The sequence below is a fragment of the Myxocyprinus asiaticus genome, chromosome 15 (assembly GCF_019703515.2).
Source record: "Myxocyprinus asiaticus isolate MX2 ecotype Aquarium Trade chromosome 15, UBuf_Myxa_2, whole genome shotgun sequence".
Classification (NCBI taxonomy): Eukaryota; Metazoa; Chordata; class Actinopteri; order Cypriniformes; family Catostomidae; genus Myxocyprinus; species Myxocyprinus asiaticus.
The window spans coordinates 31,255,098-31,280,449 of record NC_059358.1 but is presented as its reverse complement, the minus strand read 5'-3'; the positions used below and the strand labels follow the sequence as shown (position 1 = coordinate 31,280,449).

The 25,352-nt window shown below is 38.9% G+C and overlaps 1 pseudogene; it reads left to right on the top strand.

Annotated features, from left to right (window-relative positions):
* LOC127452675 (dynein axonemal heavy chain 11-like) overlaps positions 1-25,352 on the top strand; it is a 181,541-nt pseudogene that overhangs the window by 86,040 nt on the left and 70,149 nt on the right.

Here is a 25,352-nt window from a genome sequence, read left to right as displayed (position 1 = left end):
GTATTGTACTGTATTGACATTCAGGCTGTCGGTTGATAGTCAGTTGTTAAGAGAGAACATAATATAATAATAATATAATTTATGACAGTCTGGTGTGAGATATAAGAGTAAGGGTAATAAAGTGCAGTGCTGAAAAATAACCAATGTCCAAAAGTGTTTTGTCTGTCGTAGACAATAAGACAGACAACATCCGAGACAAAAAACATAAGAATTGTGAACAAAACAAACAAAACATTACTATGTTGTGTTGGAGCTCGCAACGCAGCAGCCATACTCGGCGCCATCTTGAGTCCTTGGAATGGTAAGCGTCCCAGATTACGTTTCAATAAGTTACATAGGCTGATTGAAAATGGTGGGCTAGGCCTACCCAAGATTTTGTTTTATTATTACGCATTCAGTCTCAGACATTTGGGTCATTGGTTGCTTCCACCTGAGAGAGCCCCTCCCTGATTTTGTTTTAAACAGGATGTTCTTGCCCCTATTTCGCCATTGCAAAGCATTTCTATCAAACTAATCAGAGAAGTATGGTTACACCCCGTGATCTCGTTTTTGCACTCGGTGTGGACAAAAGTGTCCAGAGTGTTTAATTTGGACATTTATTTAAATGTTGCCTCGAGCATATGGCAGAATCCAAAATTATGTATTAATAAGTCTTATATATAAGAGATTATGGGAGAAAGATCTAAACTTGGTATTGGAGGAGGGTGTGTGGGCTAGGATTCTAAAAAACATCAAGTCTACATCTAGAGATGCAAGGGTGCGCCTTAAGCAATTTAAGATTTTACAGAGATTCTGTTGGACCCCCTCTAGATTGTATAGGCAGGGTCTTAAAGACACACCCACCTGCTGGCGATGCCAATCAGAAGATGGGGACACAGCCCATGTTTTTTGGTGGTGTGTTAAGATACAAGAATTCTGGTTGATGGTCCAGAGTTTTATGGGTGACGTATTAGGTACTCAAATCTCATTTTGTCTCAGACACTGTATTTTAGGTGATGGGGCGGTCATTGATGTAGGGTGTAAATACATGAAGAATTGAAGAACCTGGCCGGTGTTATGATAGGCAGACAGGTTATCCTTAGAGGATGGAAGTCAGCTGGAGTGCCCTCGTTTCATGAGTGGTACGTGGAGATGGGCAGGATTTGAAGAGTTGTCATATAGAAGGCTAGGCAACATAGATTTGTTCATTAAGAAATTGGGATACTTATGAATAAATAAATAAATACATTATCAAGGGCAAATGCAAAATGCATTTTTTTTTTTTTTTTTTTTATGAAATAGAAATGCATCATTCCTAAATGTTTCAATCCTTTAGCTTAAAAAACAGGCTAAAATATATTTTTTGAGTGTAAGAAAATATAACTGGTTTTGTTTGCCTTCAGAAATTCCAAGAGATGATTGAATTTAAGTCAGTAAGAACCTAATGAAAGGAGTTCCAACTCAGTCATTTCAGAATAATTTAGGTTATGTTACCGCCATGCACTCTCCGGTGATGTCATGGCCCTGTCAATCTGTCAGGTTGGGTTTTGTCTGATGAGGACCATGACATTATCGTCCCCTGTCTGTCTTGTGTTTCGTGTTCGTGCTTTGTGTGGGCGCATGGGTCTGGTGGTGGGTTACCACAGCGTGCGAGTTGCCACCATGCGCCCTCCAGTGATATCACGGTCCTGGCACCTTGCCAGGTTGTGTGTTTTGTCTGACGAGGACTGTGGCATCATCGGTCCCTTGTCTGTTTTTGTCAAAGCGTGTTTACGTTTTGCCCTCATCTGTTTCAGGTGCCACTGGCATGCTAAATCAGCATTTCCATGGGAACCCTGATTGTTTCCATGGGAACGCTGATCGTTACAACCTTCAGCAGCGGCACCTAACCCTTGTTTGTTTCCCTCCTTATTTAAATCCCCTCGTGTGTCATGTCTGAGGCTGGATCAGTGTTATTGTTACTGTGAGTTTCAATGTGATTGTTTGCTGTCAAGTGTTAACTGTGCTCTCATGTGTAGTTGGAGCTTTGCTGCTGTTTATTTCAGAAGTGTGGTTACCTTCTGCTTCACCCTTGATTGCCTTTGCCTTCACCCTTGATCGCCTTCACCTGTGATTGTTGCCCAGTTCCTGTGGAGGAGGATTCCTCGGTCTCTGCCTGCATGTCAGGGGAGAAACATTTCCTGGGCTTGCTTAGTTTGAAAAGAGAACTTTGTGTTGATTAATAAATACGATTGAACTGTTACCTCTGCTTTTGGGTCCTGTTCTCACCCTCCTGACACCTATTTTCTTTTAAATATAATACAAAATATCACTTTTATTATTAGCTTCTGTCTTCACATTTTCATTTTATAGGCCCCAGGTATTGCCCTCCATCTGCTTAAATTTAAGAAACGCAAAGTTTGGTGTCACAATCATGATGCGTAATCCTGCTGAATTTATGAACAAACTGTAAAATTAGACAAATGTACAGTATATATAGTTTTCTTTTTTTTCTTTTTTTTTTTGATAACACAAAGTCTCTGCTTTCAGATTTTGTCACATAATTTGTTGTAAACAAAATGTTAAAGATAGATAAACTAAATATAGTTCACCCAAAAATGAAAATTTTGTCATCAAGTTACTCGTGAATCTTCTGTGGAACATGGAGGATGACTGACTCATTCACCATTCACTTTCAATGTATGGAAAAAAAGATGGTGGCTGGGACTAATACACTAATTAAAGTGGTTGGAAAAAGTCCATGGAACGCAATTTAATTTCTGATGAAGCAAATCAAGATGAAACTCTGAAAAGAAATGAAATAGCACAGTACAAATTACAGAAATTATTGTGGCAAGTTTAACTGCCACCAACAAGCCCAATCTTCTACCGATACTGAAGATCTGCAAGGGAGGTCTGTGAAATCTTAAGTTAAATCTTACTGAAAATATAAATCTTAAAAATTAAATACTTGTTTAAAGAGGTCTGCATAGTTACACATCTCAGGACAGATAACTCGTTTCCTGTTACTTATTCTAGACTTGCTGTTTGTGAGAAAGCACTAGCCAAATATCTGGACACCAAGAGAATGGCTTTCCCTTTAGCTATTTCCTCTCCTCAGCAGACTTACTGGACATCCTCTCCAAAGGCAGCCAGCCCAGACAAGTACTGCATTAAAGGGATAGTTTGCCCAAAATTTTTTATTCTGTCATTATTTACTCATGTTGTTCCACACCCACATGACTTTATTTCTTCCATGGAATACAAAAGGAGATATTAGGCAGAATGAAGGCCTCAGTCAACATTCACATTTATTGTATGGAAAAAAAGATGCAATGAAAGTGAATGGTGACTGAGGCTAACATTCTGCCTAACATATCCTGAACAAGTAATTTACAGAATTTTCATTTTTGATAGTTCCTTTAAAAGTTAATAACGCTTAATGTTTTAACTTTTACTTTCTTCCAAATTTGTTTAAAATGTGTCTAATTATACAGTTCATATAAGTATTACAGTAATCCTTAAACAGGTCAGCTATGAACTATGCAGTATTTCCTGGTATTTGTAATAATGGTTACTGAGATTCATGGCATTATATTACATTGTACCATGTTTCATCATTGTTCTCCTCAATTGCGCACTGTAACCTTTATCTCTATTATTAAACTTTTTCATCTTCACTGATAATACCAAGAGCAGTTCTTTTTTCTGTGGAATATCATTACGATACATAAAAGAAAGTTCCACTCTTGGGTTGAATCTGACCCTGACCACCTTCTTTGAGATGATCCTCCCACAAATGTGCAGTTTTTCTCCTGAAGCATTCAACCAGAACAGGGTCAAAGTGCTTCATCTTTTTCTCATTGTACCTCGGTTATAATAAGAATTGCAAATATATCCACTATCATATCATTATCCATGGATATGCCTGTACTTAATCATACATAACTTGGTAGGTTGATCCATTACACAGAGGTACTGTATTTCAAATATTTTTCTGTGAAAATAATCTTATATGGTTCATTGATTTATAGGTGACCTGTCACCTGTCTAAGCTGTTTGACAGTATGGCTGATCTGGAGTTTTCTGACAGGAAGGAGGGAGGAAAGGCCACAACAGCAGTGGGAATTTTCAGCAGAGACAGAGAATATGTTTCATTCTATTCGCAGTGTGACTGCATTGGACCGGTAAAGCCCACATCAAAATGAAATAAGAATCCATTTGACCTCAAAAACGTGAAAATAAGAGTTAAACCTGTTAGGCTTGTCTGATTTGATGGTTTTAAATTTGTTTTGGGCACTTGTCAGCTAGTCAGGCTGAGACTAGCTGGCTAAGCAGCTAAACACCAGCTTGGCCAGGCTGAGAGACCAGCTAGACCACCTAAAATCAGCTAAGACCAGCTAATCATCTAGTCTGGTTTAAGACTAAACTGTAAAAAAATGAAAAATAGTGAAAGTCAAAATATCATGGCAGCAGGCTGCAAGAGACTTTTTACTTTTCTCAACAACTGTCTTAATGATTGTCCTCAGTAACAGTTGCTTTGTTTAGTCAATGTAAATAAGTTTTTTGTTCACTAAATGCAAAAAAGTTTGTTGAAAGAACTACTAATTTCTTATTCAGCCAACTATCAATTCACAATACAAGGACTTTCAATTTGTCACCATTTTTGCTTTTACATGAAGTTAACTGCAGTCTTTGCTTCTGAAGAGAGGTATGTCTGGCAAGGCAGTACATACAATAGTTTGACACAATAGACCTCAACCCCTTAACACACAAACCTCAATAACAGTGACAGTCAACAAACCTCAAGTTAAAAGACTAGCTCCTGACATCCTACACAACTGACTAGCAGTGGCAACAATAAACAACAGTAACACCAAAAATAAATTCAGCAAACAGCAAAATATAAGCCTATAACACTAACTGTATATTTTTTTTTCATGCTGCAATGCATGCTGGGAATCAGCAACATTGTTCATTATGAAATTCTTTGATCAAACAACTCTGTTAGGCAAGTTGGGACAACATTTTGGGGGAATATTATTGGTCTAACGTGTTTTTATGTAGATGCAAAGTAATTCACATTTCATTAAATTAAAACAAAGCTACACCATGTAACTTTTGGCCCTCTAGTGGTTAAAAAATAAAACTGCATGCATCTTGCGGAAGAACATTGCTTTGGTTGTGGTTCGGCTCTGCTCCTCTGCGTGGATTAATGTGGTTCAAGGCACCGGTGTACACATGAATACAGGAAATCTTATCAGAGCAAATGGACAAATAAATAACGAAAGAAAGAAAAAGACAGATATCCGAAAACATGTCATCTGAGCAAATAAGTGCCATATCTTATGCTGTTGTTTTGACTTATTGGAAACATTGATGTTTTGAAATAAATTCCGTTACAAAAGTTAGGCAACATTCATTAACATTAGACATAACAATTGCTAGTCTGATAAGGTCAAACGTTGTAATGTTTTTATAACTGTAGGATATTCTGGCCAAATAGACCATGGTAGTAACTAATTTATAGATTGTCATTGTTACCAACCAGTGGTCATCACCATTTCAAAACCCACATGTCCTTGGCAAGCCTAGGACTAAAGGATTTATTTATATAAATGATTGCCATTATAAGGAAAAATATACACGTGTGCTAACAAGTGAAATGTTCTGCACCGATTACAGTATAATTATTGTATTTCACTACACACACAGACATGTGTGTGTGTGATAACACAACTATACATAAACCATATCAATAAAATATCTTTCCTGTTGAGTAAGAAAACAGGAACTTCTGGGTCACTTTTAAATCCTTTCAGAGCTCGGAGTTGTCGCCACCTCTGAAAAGCCAAGCCGATGTTGATTCGGGTTTTACTACGGACTCTGTCGCTTTCCCTTTTTACTTGTAGACTGTGCTCTGTTTGGGGTTTCTTTTTTTTTACAAAGTGATTCCGGAGGTTTGCCGTTTTTAATGATCCATGGTAAATTTTTCTCTCCCACACACGCTCTACAGTAGCCGGATCTTATTTTCTCTGTGTATGGATATGACGTCAACATGTCAACATTTTGTTGTTTGTTGAAAAGTTACATAGTGTAGCTTTAAGTTAAAACTTTGGGCCTTTTTAGGGAACAACTGGTGTATAAGACTGGTTGTGGCATTTACAGTCTCTCAGACTAATTGAAACTGGTTTTATGTTGTATTTTGTAAAAATTTAACCCAGACATAAAAGTTGTCAACAGTGAAGTCAGATTTATTCCTAACGGAATGAGCTGTTTCAGATTAGTTTTTGTTTGGGTTTTCAAACTGCCTCCAAGAAGGGAATAAAGCTGTTTTGCGATTCTGTTCTATTAATTATATTTTCATATTTTACAGTTGTTTTTTTAAAGGTGACGTGCAATTTTTTGTTTTTTAATGTCAAAGGTATAGTTCACCCAAAAATGAAAATTCTCTCATCATTTACTCACCCTCATGCCATCATCCCAGATGTGTATGACTTTCTTTCTTCTGCAGAACACAAAACAAAGATTTTTAGAAGAATATCTCAGCATCTGTGGGTCCATACTATGCATTTGAATGGTGGCCAGAATTTTGAAGCTCCAAAAAAGCACATAAAGGGGGCATAAAAGCAATCCATATGACTCCAGTTGTTAAATCCATGTCTTTTGAGGCGAAATGATAGGTGTGGGTGAGAAACAGATCAATATTTAAGTCCTTTTCGATCAATTCTATCCAGTAGATGGCGATCTAAATGAAGAATGTGAATCTCCAATAACAAAAGAAGTAAATTGTGAAAGTGGAGATTGAGAGTAAAAAAGGACTTAAATATTGATCTTTTTCTCACCCACACCTATTATATTGCTTCTGAAGGCATGAATTTAACAAGTGGAGTTTTATGGATTACTTTTATGCTATACCTTTAAAGTTCTCGCCACCATTCACACCATACACATTTGCGATGGCATGAAGGTGAGTAAATGATGAGTGAATCGCTGCTGCTGTATATCTCATGACAGATAATAACAGTCTTGACACTTTGATTTAAAACCTGAATTTTTACAGTTTTCAAATGAGTTCTTCCTCCCCTATAGAGCCTTTAATTTTCTACATAGTGCTAGACTTTCTGTTTAATAGTTCACCTAAAAATGAAAATTCTTTTATCATCACCCTTATGTTGTTTCGAATCCATTTGACTTTCTTTTATCCATGTAACACAGAATGAGATGTTAGACAGAATGTTAGCCTCAGTCACGATTCACCTTCATTCCATAGGGGGAAAAAATGCATTGAAAGTAAATGGTGACTGAGGCTGTAATTCTCCTTTTGCATTTTACAGAACAAAGAAATTATATGGGTTTGGAACACCATGACAGAATTTAAATTTTTTAGGTGAACTACCTCTTTAAGGCAGAGATAGAGCATATCTGTTGTATGAACTAGGTAATGATTAAGCCTTTGAAAACACAGTGCTGCTTCTTCATTCCAAGTATGATGAAGTGAATAGTGCTGATCTGTGTAGACTGCCATGTGCCAGTCCATATTCTTCCTGCAGCGTCAGGATCTGTCATCAAATGCAGGGAAGGTTAGCATGTCCTTGGCCACTGTTTGAATAATATGCCTTTTTCCCTTCAAGCCCCTGATTAGAGTCGCTGTCAGACAGCATGGGGTGATAAATGCAGTACAACCTAAGCTGCTTTTACACCAAATACAGGCAGGAAGATTACATCTCATTTGCCTGTCTGTGACAGCGATCCACAGTATCACCTCTTAACTGCCTCCCCCCAACTCACACACACATATATTGACCCACCACTCTCATTCATTGTCACACACACACACACACCAGCTGCCTGGTCTTATTCATAGTCAAACACTCTTACACACACCCGTAGTACCCCCATCATTGATAAATGAGCTCTGTGCTTATTTGGCCTCCCGACTGGAATATATGGCCTTGCTTCATAAACGTGGAGGGGTTTCTCTGATGAACACATGACCTTGAGCCCCTGTCACCACAGTTATTACCATCCACTTCTCTGTGGCATGTAAATTGATATAATTACTGTAAGCAGGGGCCACAAAGCTCACTGTATGCTCTCACAGGCCATCATTGTGCCCTCATAAACTCTAAAATATCTGCCCTGCTTCTCCATATTGCCCAGCTAAACTCCTTGATAAACATGTTATTGGGAGAGCTGAAACCGGGTGACAGGCAGAAGATCATGACCCTGTGCACCATAGATGTTCATGCCAGAGACGTGGTCTCCAAACTCATTGCTCAGAAGGTTGGGTCAGGTTTACTCTGGTCCATAAATAATGATACTGTTGATGAACGGATGCTCTATTTACTTGTTTTAAGTCATTTAGCAGTGCTAGATGCACTCTTAGTTTTGCAGTCATTATGAAATTTAAATTGGCAAGCAGTAGTAATTGATTAATTAATTGAGTTGGGAGTATTGGGCGGGGGGGGGGTGTCACACGGATCACATTAACTTGCATTAGACGGATGTCTGTTTTGACAGTTTTTAAGACACTTTGTCAAGTTAGAAGTAGTTTAACTATTATAAACTTGTTATAAGCACATTATAAACATGTTATAAACATGACCCTGAGTTCTGTTCCATTCTGTTGCATTCCATCAGGCTGTTTATGAATGCAAGAATGCATTCAGTGTGAATGACCCCTTAGACTGTTGTTTTTCTTCTATAGGTCTTTTGGAATATGTCAAATATGGCGAGTAGTTTTAATAAATGTTGTAAATCATCTTTACCCAGATGAACAGTGCTCAGGCATTTGTCTGGGCTTCTCAGCTCCACCACAGCTGGGATGAGGATCAGAGACATTGCTTCATTAACATCTGTGATGCCCAGTTTCACTATTCATATGAATACCTAGGCAACACACCCTGTCTGGTCATTACACCCTTCGCAGACAGGTAACTTAACAGCTTAAGATCTGTATGCACACACACACACACACAAAAATAAAAAATAATAAAATTGCATATAATTCCCAGTATTGTACATGCACTCATGTTAATTTAAACTCCATGTTATCTCAGTTTGATTTGAGAATATTCCAAAGAATGTCTTGTGTGCTTCAGTCAAAGCAAGGAAATCTTACCTTGTGTGTAAAGAAGTTAGCATTGCTTATTTGATTAGGGACCTTGAAATTATTTATAAAAAAAAACATTTATTAATGTACTTAAATATTTCTTTATTTTATGTTTTATTGTTTGTTTGTTTGTTTGTTTGTTTGTTTTTTGGGGGATTTTCTCCCCAATTTGGTATGCCCAATTCCCAGTGCGCTCTAGGTCCTCGTGGTGGCGTAGTGACTCGCCTCAATCCGGGTGGCGGAGGACGAATCTCAGTTGCCTCCGACAGTCAATCCACGCATCTTATAATGTGGTTTGTTGAGCGTGTTACCGCGGAGACGTAACGCATGTGGAGGCTCACGCTATTCTCCGTGGCATCCACGTACATCTCACCACGCGTCCCACCGAGAGTGAGAACCACATTATAGCGACCACGAGGAGGTTAACCCAATGTGACACTACCCACCCTAGCAACCGGGCCAATTGGTTGCTTAGGAAGCCTGACTGGACTCACTCAGTACGCCCTGGATTCGAACTTGAGACTCCAGGTGTGGTAGTCTGCGTCTTTATTGCTGAGCTACACAGGCTTCATTGTTTCTTTGTTTTAAATGGTTCAACATGCTAAAACTTCATTTATTTTAAATAGGTTTTGAATCCCAGATTTTCAATGTGGTCTCAGACTTTTGGACCCCTGCATATGAAAAAATAAATAAAATGAATCAAGTTTTGAGGAATGTCTAGCAATTTGAATGTATATATTTTTTATTAATAACATTATGACACAAATATTGTTACATTATATAATGATTAAAATATCAGTAGTTAATGTTAACATTAACTACTGTTATTTGAATTGTTTGTTATGTAATAATGTTATTTATGATAACTATTACAATGTGTTACCGTAAGAGTTTTTAGTATGAGTGGAGCTCCAGCGGGACTGGCTGGCACAGGAAAAACTGAAACCACAAATGACCTGGGCAGAGCTCTGGGGGTCATATTCAACTGCTCTGAACAGATGGACTACAAGGTAAAGTCTGTAGCAGAGCTAGTCACCTGTGAATATTTTCTGTTCAGATGAGCTCATAATGAATTACTTTGGCAAGGTTCAGCCTCTTAATTGGAAGAAATCAATAACTGATAATCTGATTCAAATTTTATAACATTTGGCAGGTGTTTTGGAGCTCTATTCTTTAACCACTGTTGGCTCAGTTGTTATTACAATTAAGCCTTTAACACACAAGGCAGTGAAATGCTTTCCTGAACAGTCATACTATTCAGTCTAAAGGGAACATCTTTAAAGACCTGGCTCAGACCGGAGCCTGGGGCTGCTTTGATTAATTTAACCGGATCGTTGTGGAAGTGCTGTCAGTGGTGGAGGTGCAGGTGAAGACCATACAAGATGCCATTCGCAACAAGAGGAATATGTAAGTCATTTAGGACAGTTTTTTAAATCTACTGAATGGTTAAGACAAATTCTTTTGGAAAAATGTTTTATTTATTGTTCCCGGCTGTAACGTTGCTAGTGGCAAGACAGGGCGTGGAGCATGGTCTGGCGAAACAGGGCGTGGAGCAGGAGACCAGGGCGGAGCCAGTGGAAGGTGGAGCCATGAGAGGTTTGAGGGGCGGAGCCGTGAGAGGCTCGAGGGGTGAAACTGGAGAACTTGGAGCCCGGAGAATAGCCAAAGGCTCGAAGGGCAAGGGTGGAGCCGGAGACATGGAGGACCAAGGCCGCGCCGGAGGATCGGAGGACCAAGGCGGAGCTGGGGGATCTGAAGACTGAGGTGGAGCCGGTGGGGCTAAGGACCAAGGCGGAGCCATAGGGATGGGTATCCCCGGTGGAGTCGAAGGATCGGAGAGCCAAGACGTAGCTGGAGGATCAGAGAGCCAAGGTGGTGCCAGGTGACCGACAGGCCAAAGAGGAGCTGGAAGGACGGGGAACCCGGTGAAGCTGATAGACTGGAGGACCACGGTGGAGCAGAGGGAACGTAGAGCCGAGGTGATGTCGAGGGATCAGAGGGCCAAGGCGGAGTCCAGGGCTCAGAGGGTCGGAAGTTCCCCTTGTCTGAGATGTCACAGGGGGCGATGGTCGAGCCGGTGAATTGGGAGGAACTGGCTGATTAGGAGGAGGAGGAGGAAGAGTACTCAGGATGGGCACAAAGGCGGGAACCAACCTCAGGTCTAATAACTCAGTGAGAGCTGGCTCTGGGATGGATGAGGCTTGCAACGCTGGCTCTGGGATGGATGAGGCTTGCAATGCTGGTTCGTTGGCCATGGCAGGCGTGGGTGTTGGCTCGTTGGCCATGGCAGGCGTGGGCATTGGCTCGTGGACCAGAGGCGAGCCTGTGACATGGTATGGAGCAGACTGAAGCTCGGCTGTGACATAGCATGGAGCAGACTGAGGCTTTGTAGTGACATGGCATGGAGCAGATTGAGGCTTGGCGGTGACATGGCATGGAGCAGACTCAGGCATTGCTGTGACATAGCATGGAGCAGACTGAGGCTTGGTAGTGACATGGCATGGAGCAGATTGAGGCTTGGCGGTGACATGGCATGGAGCAGACTCAGGCATGGCTGTGACATGGCATGGAGCAGACTCAGGCGTGGCTGTGACATGGCATGGAGCAGACTCGGGCGTGGCTGTGACATGGCATGGAGCAGACTCGGGCGTGGCTGTGACATGGCATGGAGCAGACTCAGGCGTGGCTGTGACATGGCATGGAGCAGACTCAGGCGTGGCTGTGACATGGCATGGAGCAGACTCAGGCGTGGCAGTGACATGGCATGGAGTAGACTTGGGATCCGGGGCAGAAGGTGGCACAAGCTCTGCGACCATGACATGGCACTCTGGCTTGGCGACCATGACGGGGGACCCTGGCTCGGCGACCATGACGGGGGACTCTGGCATGGCGGCCACTGTAGGAGTGCATAGTTCCTCATCAGCCTCTCCTACAGTGAAAGATGAACCACAAGTCGATGTATTGAGCCAGACTGAGGGTAATCCGACCGCCAGGCATAATGGAAGGGACCGGCTCATTCAAGCCTGCACAGAAAATGTCTTTGAGGGCGATCTCATTAAAACCAACCTTGCAGGCCAGAGCACAGAAGTCCTCCACATATCCTTCAATGAGTAAGTTTCCTTAGCATAGCCGTAGTAGCTGAACTGCTGAGTTCATTTTGAAGGTCAGGTATTCTGTAACGTCACTTAATGGAATAATGGAACTTGACTTAAAACAACATTACATAAACACAATACCTGACATCTGACAAGGGCAAACATGAGGGCATAAATACATGAACAGGTATGAACATGACAACCAATCAACAGACAGAACTGTAAACAAGATAACAAGACTAATAAACTTTAACCAATGAATAGACAAGACTGCTAACAAGATACTCAAACAATGAACCAATCAAAACAAGACACATGAACAGGGGAAACACATGACAGGATCACATGACAAGATCACATGAGGGAACAGGAAATCACATGACATGAACTAGGAACAGGAACTAAACTTTCAAAATAAAAGACATGAACACAAAACATGAACAAAAACACATTTAAACATGGCACTGGCTTTTCTTAGAGGAAGAGATAAGCTTAAAACCCTCTGTTGGAATCTTTATCACAATGAACCCTGGATATGCTGGATGAACTGAGCTACCAGAAAACCTCAAAGCCATATTTAGGTAAAGCTTGATCTAGTCTCAGCTTTAAAAATCTATCTACTGTATGTTCACTGACCATTTGATGCATATTTTACAAACAAATGGCTATCACTGAAATCTGATTGGCAGACTTTATGCAATTTCTGAGAGTAAGGGCTCACAAGTTTTTTCAGTCTGCTTGGAAATAAAGTTGTGATTATAAAGTACTGGGAATGGGGTTAATACAACAAGCAATTTTGAGGAAAAACGAATCACTAGATTTGCCAAAGTTTTCTGCGTGAGTGCCATCAAATCTTTGAAATATTTTTCACTTTGTATGAGGCACTTAAAAGCCAGTAACTAAATTTTCATCAACAGAACATTCTGTTTGTTTTCTGATTATTTTATGTACAACTGATCATGTGACTGCTATGCCATTGTTTGATGCCATTTGTTCAACGGGGGTTATTATTGTGGTATAATCTATTTGCCCCTAAATGGCACATAAAAACTAAACAAACTGTGGTTGTTCACTTAAATCAGACAGTCTTTTCTGTCTAGGTGGGTAGTTCTTGTCCAGAATAAAAAACAATGAGGACCAGACTTTATGCTGCAAGTTGAAAGTCTGGCTGCAGAAAAACATATCAAACCAAAAAAGAAGTCTGAAGGGTGTTTTAAGGTTTTATGCAGTGTTTGGAACAAGAATGCTGAACTAGCAAACATAGTGTCAGGACATGTTTGATGTTTCATCACCTGTAGCGGAAAATAGATGAGGTTCTTTCTCTAAACGCTATATCAGCAGTGTATAGTGGAGTTCATGAATGCCATATGAATGCTGTGATGTGCAGGTCGTGTGCCATGGTGGTTCCTGACATGGTGCTGATCTGTGAGATCATGGTGATGTCTGAGTGATTCCAGAATGCTCAAATTCTAGGCAACAAGTTCATCACTCTCTACAGGCTCTGTAAGGAGCTGCTCTCGGTATGTTATGGTGAAGGAAAACCACTTTACCTCTGTTTTCATCTCCCCATAAGCAACATGTTCTCTTTACTGTTGGACCACTATGACTGGGGCTTGGGGTAAAACCTGTCCTAGTAGTTGCTTTAGCTCTCAAAAGAGCAGATCGGACCAGACCGATTGAAATGCCACCTATACAAATTTCTCTTTAATTTATGCATATGCCATTATATTTAATATACCATGAAAGCAAGTCATACACATCTGGAATGGCATGAGGGTGAGTAAATGATTAGAATTTTTAAATTTGGGGGTGAACTATTCCTTTAAATTCTGAATATTGACCAACACTTCCATAATGTAGGTGTTAATGTGGGCTCTGATAGATTTCAACATGCCAAAGATTGTTTCAGGGATGTTCCAGTATTCCTCGGTCTGATTAGAGATTTGTTTCCTGGAGAGGAGGTGGAAAAGCAAACTGATGACGAGTTTGAGCAGAAGGTTTGGCAGACGAGTTTAGATTTGAAGCTCCAACATGAAGACGCATTCATCCTGAAAGTAAGAAATAGTCTGCACAGTACATTGTGACTGCTTCTTTGTGTTTAACATTAAGTTAATCTTATAATCTTTAGATCTCTCTGTTGGCAATTTGTTTTCTTGATTATTATTATTTTTTTTTTTTTACAAAAATAAATGAAGATAGTACAGCTTGAGGAGCTTCTATCTGTTCATCACTCAGTCTTTGTGGTTAGTAATGCTGGAACTGGAAAGAGCCTGGTCAGTCAACACTCTGGTATACACACTTATGGTACACACTGTTGCTTTTCTTGCAGTGAGCTTTGCGTCCACTTTTCCTGGAATTTTGAATGAACCTATAGTATATTGAGTTTTTAACCATTTTCTTTCAATATGAGTCTATATCCCAAAACAGATCCTGAGGACTCCAAAAAACCAACATCAATATTGGAAAGAAACCTTTCTGGAATGATCTGAACCCAAAAGTGATAAGCACAGATGAACTCTTTGGATTCTTTCATCCAGCCACTCAGGAATAGGAAGATGGTGCATCAGCAGTCACTGTTTTGCTGGCCTGATCCTGTCCAATTCACAGTACATAACTTACTGTTTAGACATGGGGTCCATTCTCCCTGGTAAGACTTTGAGATTGTAAATCTCTTCATCCGGCAGGTTTATTGTAACATTTCATGCGAGATCAGTAACTTTCAGTCGGGGCCAAAGTGGATTGTTCTGGATGGAGACATTGACCCCATGTGGATTGAGTCTCTCAACACTATCATGGATGACAACAAGGTGCCTTGCACAGTTTGCCCATTTTTGTCTATTCTGATTATTCCTGAAGCATTTGGCTTGGTTGGTATGTTTAAACTCATCAAGTCACCTCTGTCAGATGTGTGTGGCTTTGTTCAGTTTGGAAAATATGTAGCAAATGGTGATGCACCTATTTAGAAATGTTGACCATTACCGTTAGACAGTAATTATTTTTAATTATTTAATGGCCTTTACCGATATCATCAAAGCAGATTCTATAAAGATATGTATACATTTGTTTTAGTCTAAACCTCCAATCTCGAATTTTTCATACTCCAAATTTCATCAGGCATCAAAACATAAAAGCAGTACAGTGTAAAAGATGGATAACTCTATAGTACTTCTGAAACCTTGCATAGAAAAAGAGAAGGGGAAAAAAAAAGTATTTGGTTAAAATTGGATGAAATAAGCTCTGATATTATCTGTTTGTTGGGTTAATCAGACCAATGTTGATAAAAAAAAAAAAAAAAAAATAGTCCAACAGGGTATGGTGACAGATTTTGAATATTGGTAATGCTGTAGCTTTCATGCTGTGTATGTCTGTGTAGATTCTAACTCTAGCCAATAATGAACACATCCCTCTCAGTCCCTTGAAGAGACTGTTGTTTGAGATCAGCCACCTGAAACATGCCACGCCTGCCACCAAGTCCAGAGCTGGCATCCTGTACATCAGTCCTCGAGCTTAGCTGGAACCTTTGAGAAATTTACTTTCAAATCATGTTCTGTCTGTGATAGGCAGAAAGAGGTGGTTTAAATATTCAACAAAGTTGTTTGTGATGGGTTAGTTGAATAGCCTCTTGTTTATCCATGTCTAGGTGTATTACTGGAGCTGGATTGACAGAAGGGAGAGACAGACAGAGAGAGCACACCTGACCATTCTGTTTGACAAATACATCCCTCGCTGTGTAGAAAAAATGAAAAGCTCTTTCAAGACAATCACTCCTATTCCCAAGCAAAACATTGTTCAGGTATCATCCACACACAAACTCTCTCTCTCTCTCTCTCTCTCTCTCTCTCTCTCTCTCTCTCTCTCTCTATCAGACTCTTTGCTCACTGCTGTGTTGTCTGTTAACCCCTGAGCACATTCCAGCAGACTCTCCATGAGAAGTCTATGAGACATACTTTGTGTTTGCTTGTGTGTGGGCTTTTGGTGGAGCTACATAGAAGGATCAGGTATTCGTTGCTTTATTTTACCCTAGTCAATCACACCGGATTATATCTGTGAAGTGTATCTGTGACTAATGGGAACATTCAGTAATTGTTTTTCCTCTTGCTCTACAAAGGTAGATAACTTTCCATGAGGCATTGAAAAAGGCAGACTTATAAATGGTTTATTTTACCATCTCCACTTCTGTTCCTCTACTTTTTGCTATCAAAGCTTCATGATTATCAGGCCGAGTTCAGTCAGTGGTGGACCAAAGAGATAAAAACTGTGAAGTTTCCTGTCCAGGGGTCTGTTTTCGACTAGTACTTGGATCCCCATTCCAGACGTTTTCTGCCATGGACTGACAGGATGCCCATATGTGAGATGGAGCCTGATACACCTGTACAGGTGAGGGCAGGATAATGTATTGCAGGAAGTTGATGTGAAACTACTTTCTGAATGGTACTAATTCTTCTTGTTACATACAGAAAAGAATGCTGTTAACATTCTCTTTACAACACAGTATATTTCTTTGTTAGTCACTTTCACTGCAAGCCACTTTAATTTCAAAATAATGGCATGCTAATTTAGTGCAGTTAGTGCATTAGAGTGGGTCACTGCACAGATATAGAGAAAACAACCTCCCTCCATCATGAGCTGAACCTGCAGGCAGAGGATTTTGGGATCTGATTACCAGAATTAATCAGAATTATGCATGTGTGTGTGTGTGTGTGTGTGTGTGTGTGTGTGTGTGTGTGTGTGTGTGTGTGCACCCATTGTCTCTATTTTTGTCCTTCAAAGATATAGAGGTAATGTTGATAATAGGGTAGTCATAGTGATGAACCGGATTTATATATTATGTATGAAATAACCATTGTACAACTAAAAGTTCATAAAAGTTCACACTGCAATGAAATATTCTTAACAAGCATTTTTGTCTTGTTTTCCAGCTAATATATATGATATATATATATATATATATATATATATATATATATATATATATATATATATATATATATATATATAATCAGAGAATGTGTCTTGAATATAAGTCTGTTTACTAAGGCTATTTAAGACTGTTGAAAGCAGGTGAAATATAAGATACATTCTCTGAAAACAAGTATAAATATTGTATTCAGTGCTTCCATAGCATATGTATCTTGTTTTAAGGATATATAAAGATATTTTACTAAAAAGAAAGTCAAAAAATCTGATTAAAACTTTTTAGGAACTCATTTTTGCAGTGTGCTTAAAGTATCTCACAGCTTTTTCAAAGTATGCTACAGCTTTTCTCAGAAATGCAAGTATTTACAGCTGTATTTATTGATTTAGATAATCTGAATATGACTTGAATGATGAAATGCAAGGTGTTAACATGCTGTGATTTACTCTGGCTACAGGCTGTGTTAGTACCTATAGTCAAGACAGTCAGACTGCAGTATTTTATGGGCATGTTGCTGGAGACATCTCAGCCTCTCATGCTGGTTGGTGGAGCAGGCACAGGGAAGTCTGCTCTGGTCAGAAACCTTCTGGAAACACTACCAGAGAGCTTCATAACCGCAAAAGTGCCCCTTCACTTCTACACCACTACGTCCATGCTGCAAAGTGAGTGCTTACTGCTTAAGTTTTTTCACATTTCTTTACACAGAACTTGCGTTCAGATGTGTAGAACAGCACCTCCTTGTGGTCCATATGCTAAATGTTACTTTTTTAATTTTTTTGGTCTGTGAAATATTTCAAGTAGTCCACCAGTTCATTGATTGGTTTAAAAAAAATAGACCTAATAAATAAATATTTATCATTGACAATAATGAGCAATATTACATTTACACATTAATGTGTGATAAAGTGGTTCTGTCATCTAACTTCAACATAACTGACAATTATGTGACGTCAGTGTATTCAAATGTTATTTTGGTTAATCAGTCAGCAGTAGCAGTCTAGTTTATTTCAGTGACATAAGAACAATACAGCAGTCTGGCAAAATTATGGTTATGTAAAAGTAAGGCTTTTTCAATATAAATATAAACTAAGGATAATTTGTGCACTAACGATGGGTTATTGCTTTGAGGTAGCTAGTTGGTTTGATCCAGGAATATTTTAAATGCATCCAACCAATCTGTGAATTCATAGCTTAACAGCTTTATCTCTTTTGCTTCAGTTTATGGAATTTTGCTTTCTCAGTGCTATTAAAACAAAACTTCATCTTCATATTGTTGTTGTTGTTGTTGTTGTTTCAGAGGCAATGGAGAAACCACTGGAAAGGAATGCTGGTAGGAGTTATTCTCCTCCTGGAAACAAGAGACTCTTCTATTTTATTGATTACATGAACATGGCAGCTGTGGACAGATTTGGCACTTCACAGCCACACACTCATATTCACCAGTATCTGGATTACAAGCACTGGCTATGCAACATCAGCCTTCTTTTCATTTATTTCACTTAAGAGAGATGTTAGTTGTGAAAGTACTCTATAAAAGCATTTTTTTTTTCTATGACAGCCAAACATTAACAATGAAAGAAATACACAATACTCATTACATTTCTTGTAGGAATCCAACATCAGGGAGTTTCATAATAAACCCCAGATTACAGGTGGGTAGCTGACATGAAATACTTTTATGAAGTATACTTAATCTAAAACAGAAAACTGTTTTAAACAGAAGTTTATTAATTATTTTATAATTGTTTCATTTTTCTTTTATATAAAATATTTTAAATAATGTAGTTTTTTATTGGCCATATTAATTAAGAGACTACATGGAATATTGTATTTGTCACAACACAAGACCATTTAAAATGAACTAGTGAAGACAAAAAGGTAATTAAAAATTATGAAACTTAATAAATACACTTTCTATTCTACTTTTATATACATTTTGACCCTAAATTCTTAAAAGCTTCTTTATTGCACAGTTACACATTGCACATTTACAAGCACACTGATGTCAAAATTCTGATTTATATTAAAAGTTATGGTGACAAAAATGTATAATTTATATGTAAAAACATAGAAAAGTTACGCTCTATTTAAGAGGCTATTACATATCATTGAAAGTGACAAAAATGCCCCTAAAATTCAAAATGTAGGGGCAAAAATGCCCTCAGAATGTATTTATTGATTTTTCTTTATTTGTTACATCTTATATACTGTATTTCCTAATATTTAGGCTAGGCCTCAAACATTGTATCACATAAAATATGAGTTGATGCTGTTTTCATTTTATAGGTAACAGTCTTACTGAATTCATTTCAATTCATTCAAGTGTTTTACATTAAAGGGGTCATGACATGAGGAATTACATTTTCCTTGATCTTTTGACATACAGTATGAGGTCACTATAAAAACATACGGTAAGTTTCAGAACTTCCTCCTCACTGCAAAAAGAGCATTTGTTGAAACCAAGCTGCCAAAACTTCCTCCACATTGTGATGTCACACTGTGGTAGACATTTGCATCTGACTGCCTCCACATCAACACATCAACGCCTACTTTACCCTATTACTTCCGTAGCCCTGCCCAGTAGCAGTGAGATGGCAAGTAGAGAGCAGGTCAGTCAAGAGCAGAGAGCCAATCATAACAGTGGGCGTTTGCTGTCAAGTCTTAAAGGAGAAGCAGCACCAAAACTAAGCATTTCTGACAGAAGGTCAGAATGAGGGTGGAAAATTATCATGTTTTACAAATATATTACTGTTTTTTAAGCAAAAAACTTTACTAATATTATAAAAGAACCACAAGGAACATATTAACATAATAAAAAGGCATGCCATGACCCCTTTAAAAGATGACGCACAGTGTTTTTAATACACTGGCGGCTAAACGTTTGGAATAATGTACAGATTTTGTCTTACGGAAAGAAATTGGTACTTTTATTCACTAAAGTGGCATTCAATTGATCACACTGTATTGTCAGGACATTAATAATGTGAAAAAGTACTATTAAAATAAAAAATGTTTTTTAAAAAATTAAAAAAAAAAAAACAGAACTTCTTAAACTACTTCAAAGAGTTCTCATCAAAAAATCCTCCACGTGCAGCAGTGACAACTTGGCATTCTAGTTGTCAGTTTGTCCAGATTCTCAGGTGACATTTCACCCCATGTCTGTAGCACTTGCATAGATGTGGCTGTCTTGTTGGGCACTTCTCATGCACCTTACAGTCTAGCTGATCCCACAAAAGCTCAATGGGGTTAAGATCCATAAAACTCTTTTCCAATTATCTGTTGTCCAATGTCTGTGTTTCTTTGCCCACTCTAACCTTTTCTTTTTGTTTTTCTGTTTCAAAAGTGGCTTTTTCTTTGCAATTCTTCCCATAAGGCCTGCACCCTTGAGTCTTCTCTTTACTGTTGTACATGAAACTGGTGTTGAGCGGGTAGAATTCAATGACGCTGTCAGCCGAGGCATGTGAGGCATCTATTTCTCAAACCAGAGACTCTGATGTACTTATCCTCTTGTTTAGTTGTACATCTGACCTTCCACATCTTTTTCTGGCCTTGTTAGAGCCAGTTGTCCTTTGTCTTTGAAAACTGTTGTGTACACCTTTGTATGAAATCTTCAGTTTTTTGGCAGTTTCAAGCATTGTATAGCCTTCATTCCTCAAAGCAATGATTGACTGATGAGTTTCTAGAGAAAGCAGTTTCTTTTTTGCCATTTTTGACCTAATATTGACCTTAAGACATGCCAGTCTATTGCATACTGTGGCAACTCAAAAAGACAAGGGGTCAAGACAACTGTGTTTGATATAATGGCAAGTGATTTTCTAGTACCAAATTAGCAATTTAGCAAGATTACTCAAGGATAAGGTGTTGGAGTGGCTGCTGGAAATGGGGCCTGTCTAGATTTGATCAAAACTAACTTTTTTCAAATAGTGATGGTGCTGTTTTTTACATCAGTAATGTCCTGACTATACTTCGTGATCAGTTGAATGCCACTTTGGTGAATTAAAGTACCAATTTCCTTCCGAAACAGCAAAATCTGTACATTATTCCAAACATTTGGCCGCCAGTGTATGTTTCAAAAATGCCCTAATAAAGGTTAAAATGCCCCCAAAAATCAGATCTATGGGCTAGATATGGTTAAGTAAGTTAATTCATTTCTGTCTTTGGATAGCACTGACCTTATCTTGATATTAATCTTCATCAGAGACATTTCACAGTGTTGGCGGTCAACACACCCACCCGTGAGACGCACAGCTCCATCTTTGGCTCTGTCCTGAGCTTCCACCTGTGGTGGTGGCAATTCAGCCTGGCTGTGGTGAGGAATGGTCCAGGCAGCCATAGCCCTCCATGACAGAGTTCTACAGCACTTAATACCCACCTCCACAAAGTTCTACCACCTCTTCAACCTGTGCGATCTCTATCAGCTGTTCCAGTTAAGCATTCCTGCTTTATTTGGCTGTTGCTGTAATTTGGAAATGGTAAATCTGTTGTATAAACCAGTTATGTACATGTGTGTATGTTCATCTAGGGTCTCCTGTTCTCCAGGCCAGAGTGTCTTAGACAGGGTTCAGATCTGGTTCGACTTTGAATCCATGAATCCAGCAGAGTGTATGCTGATCGATTTTCAGAGCCATCCGATCTGCAACTATTCCGCAGGTTGCAGACAGACGTTACTCGACAGGCCTATGAGGTACACCAGCAGATTCACAAATCAAGATACGTTTACTACTACATGTTTTTGCTTATTTCCAAACTGTTTCTTACAATGCATGTAACTAGTTTCTTGCATGTTTTACTTATAGGAAGGCCCAACCCTATTTATTTTTTTCACATATTCCCAGTGGGCCGCTTAAAAATTGGGCCAGTACTGTTGGTTCACATGTTTATTATTATTATTATTATTTTATTTTATTTTATTATTTTTTTATAATAAATATATTTACAATTTGGAATGCCCAATTCCCAATGCGCTCTAAGTCCTCGTGGTAGTGTAGTGACTCGCCTCAATCCGGGTGGCGGAGGACGAATCTTAGTTGCCTCCATGTCTGAGACCATCAATCTGCACATCTTATCACATGGTTTGTTGAGTGCGTTACCACGGAGACATAGCGTGTGTGGAGGCTCACGCTATTCTCCACGGCATCCACGCACAACTCCCTATGCGCCCCACTGAGAGCGAGAACCACATTATAGTGACCATGAGGAGGTTAACCCAACGTGACCCTACCCACCCTAGCAACCGGGCTAATTGGTTGCTTAGGAATCCTGACTGGAGTCACTCAGCACACCCTGGATTCGAACTTGCGACTCCAGGTGTGGTAGTCAGCATCTTTACTTGCTTAGCTAACCAGGCCCCCACATGTTTATTATTAATCTTTCATCATTTGTATCGCGTAACAGTTGCCAACCTTCCATATCATCCTGTATACACTACCGGTCAAAAGTTTTGAAACACTTACTCATTCTTTATTATAATTTTTTTCCACATTTTAGAATAATAGTAAAGTCATCAAAACTATGGAATAACATAAATGGAACTATGGGAATTATGTTGTGACTAAACAAATTCCAAAATAAATCAAAACTGTGTTATATTTTAGCATCTTCAAAGTAGTCACCCTTTGCCTAGAACTTGCAGACATGTATTCTTGACATTTTCTCAACCAACTTCTTGAGGTATCACCCTGGGATGCTTTTTAAACAGTATTGAAGGAGTTCTCATCTATGTTGGGCAATTATTGGCTGCTTTTCTTTATTATTTGGTAAAACTCATCAATTTCAAAAAATTTTTTTTTTTTTTTCTTATTACATTTTTGTTTTATAATGAAATAAATTAATATGGTGGCACAATTATATTTTTGTCTACAAAACAAATTTCAAACATTTAAGCATACGCCTTCACATCATGAGAAACATTTCAGTCAAGTGTTTCAAAACTTTTGTCCGGTAGTGTATAAGGGATCAGAATTGCATTCTGTATTATAGCGGCCGCAGTCTCTACAGTATTTTATCATCTCACACCCAAACATATAAGAGAGTGAGCTGTGAGAGACCAAACACTGGCTGTTGCGCCACTCAGATGCTTCACTTAACAGCGGGGAAGGATCATGGAAGATCCAGTGAGAACAGACACTATTAGCTGAATGAATGTACGATGTGCTTCAGGTAGCAGATCGCCACAAGTTCAATACTGACTCTCACAATCTCAATTGGTTAATCTCTGAAATCCTCATTCCTTGCGGTGCAGAAGGATAACATTATTCTTTATTGTCACAAAATAGAAGAATACTTAAAGTAAAAGAATAAAAATGCAACAGCACAAAGCAGTATGAAAATAATTAGACTTTAAAGCACTCAAAAGATTAATCTAAACTAAACAAACAGCACAGAGTGCCTTCAATTTTGTATTATGTGCTCAAGCCCGGTCCTCTTAAAGAGGCAGTAACCATATTGCTTGTGCCACTAACATTTACATTCAAAGTAAAATAAAATTACAGATGTTATTTTTATTTTTTTATTTATTTATTTTTTCACTCATTGTTGGAATTTGGCACTTTTTTCGGGGGGGGGGAATAGCATGTAAAATTTTAAAGACAATCACTTCACCTTCAGAAAGTTTCTTGGGCATTCCATTGCTGCACAAATTTTCGCTGAATCTGCTGATATAAATAAAAGTGTCTAAAATACAAAGCACTGAAAATTTTAATTGTGAGTCTGCACAGTTACAGTGTTATTATTTGCCTAGGTAGACTTAAAAATGCACTTGACAATAAAATGAACTTATTATTTACAACCGATGCAATGAAGTCTTATGTCAGAAAGCTAAAATCTGAGTGATTTAAACGTAATTTTTTAATGCAATATGAATACATGAACATCTTATAGTCTTATAACCCACACACACACACACACACACAAAAGGGGCTGATTTGGACATAAAATTCCTGAGCTGAATATTAATCCAACTCCGGCCCTGTTCTGTACTGATTTTGTCGCTGGAAGTATTATCAAAATAGCCTGAATATTTAATAAACGAACAGGCAAGGGGAAGGGGATGTGTCGAACTTTATAAATGACAGAAGTTTCACTCTTCATCAAAGGACTCCATTAAGTTATCTGTTTTTCATATGAAGCTATTTCATAAAAATAGCCTTTTGTTTATCTTTTGCAGGAAATGCAGGAGGAGGCAGTGCTGTCTCTAATAGTATACCTGCACAGCAGTGTGGGGTCTGAAGAACCTTCCTAGAGACAGGTAGCTGGATGGGAGCAGCTCAGCTGTATCCTCACTGAAGATCTAGACAGCTACAATGAGCTCCACTCTGCCATGAACCTGGTGCTCTTCCAAGAAGCCATGCAGCATATGTGAGTATGTGCTTTGGTGAATATACAGTTGAAGTCAGAAGTTTACATACACCTTAGCCAAATACATTTAAACTCAGTTTTTCACAATTCCTGACATTTAATCATAGAAAACATTCCCTGTCTTAGGTCAGTTAGGATCACTACTTTATTATAAGAATGTGAAATGTCAGAATAATGGTAGAGAGAATAATTTATTTCAGCTTTTATTTCTTTCATCACATTCCCAGTGGGTCAGAAGTTTACATACACTTTGTTAGTATTTGGTAGCATTGCCTTTAAATTGTTAGTGTAACTGAGTCAGGTTTGTAGGCCTCCTTGCTCGCACATGCTTTTTCAGTTCTGCCCACAAATGTTCTATCAGATTGAAGTCAGGGCTTTGTGATGGCCACTCCAGTACCTTGACTTTGATGTCCTTTAGCCATTTTGCCACAACTTAGGAGGTATGCTTGGGGTCATTGTCCATTTGGAAGACTCACCAAGCTTTAACTTCCTGGCTGATGTCTTGAGATATTGCTTTAATATTTCCACATCATTTTCCTTTCTCATGATGCCATCTATTTTGTTAAGTGCACCAGTCCCTCCTGCAGCAAAGCACCCCCACAACATGATGCTGCTACCCCCATGCTTCACTGTTGGGGTGGTGTTCTTCGGCTTGCAGGCCTCACCCTTTTTCCTCCAAACATAACGATGGTCATTATGGTCAAAAAGCTATATTTTTGTAAAATCAGACCAGAGGAAATTTCTCCAGAAAGTAATATTTAGTCCCCATGTGCACTTGCAAACTGTAGTCTGGCTTTTTTATGGTGGTTTTGGAGCACTGGATTCTTCCTTGCTGTGCAGCCTTTCAGGTTATGTCGATATAGGACTCATTTTACTGTGGATATAGATACTTGTCTACCTGTTTCCTCCAGCA